At 54.0% G+C, this 215-nt stretch overlaps 1 long non-coding RNA gene across 1 annotated transcript in view; it reads left to right on the forward strand.

Moving 5' to 3' along the window:
- Positions 1–215, forward strand: part of LOC108449045 — a 2,196-nt gene that overhangs the window by 611 nt on the left and 1,370 nt on the right. The window lies entirely within an intron of this gene.

Consider the following 215-nt stretch of genomic DNA (forward strand, 5'->3'; position numbering starts at 1 on the left):
TGTGCCCCAAGCCAGCAGCTGCTCGCCCCTTGCCGAGCTCCAGAGGGCAAAGGAGCAAAAGGAAGAGTAGCAAGGGGAATTCTTGAAGCCCCCGGGCTGGGTTCGCTCCATCGGTCTATCAATCAATCAATCAATCAATCAATCCATAAGGAGCAGCGGCGTGGGAATCGATCAGTCGGGGAGATAGCTTTTCATGGGATTGGGAATGTGCTACT

This window comes from Corvus brachyrhynchos, unplaced genomic scaffold (genome assembly GCF_000691975.1).
Source record: "Corvus brachyrhynchos isolate BGI_N302 unplaced genomic scaffold, ASM69197v1 scaffold219, whole genome shotgun sequence".
Classification (NCBI taxonomy): Eukaryota; Metazoa; Chordata; class Aves; order Passeriformes; family Corvidae; genus Corvus; species Corvus brachyrhynchos.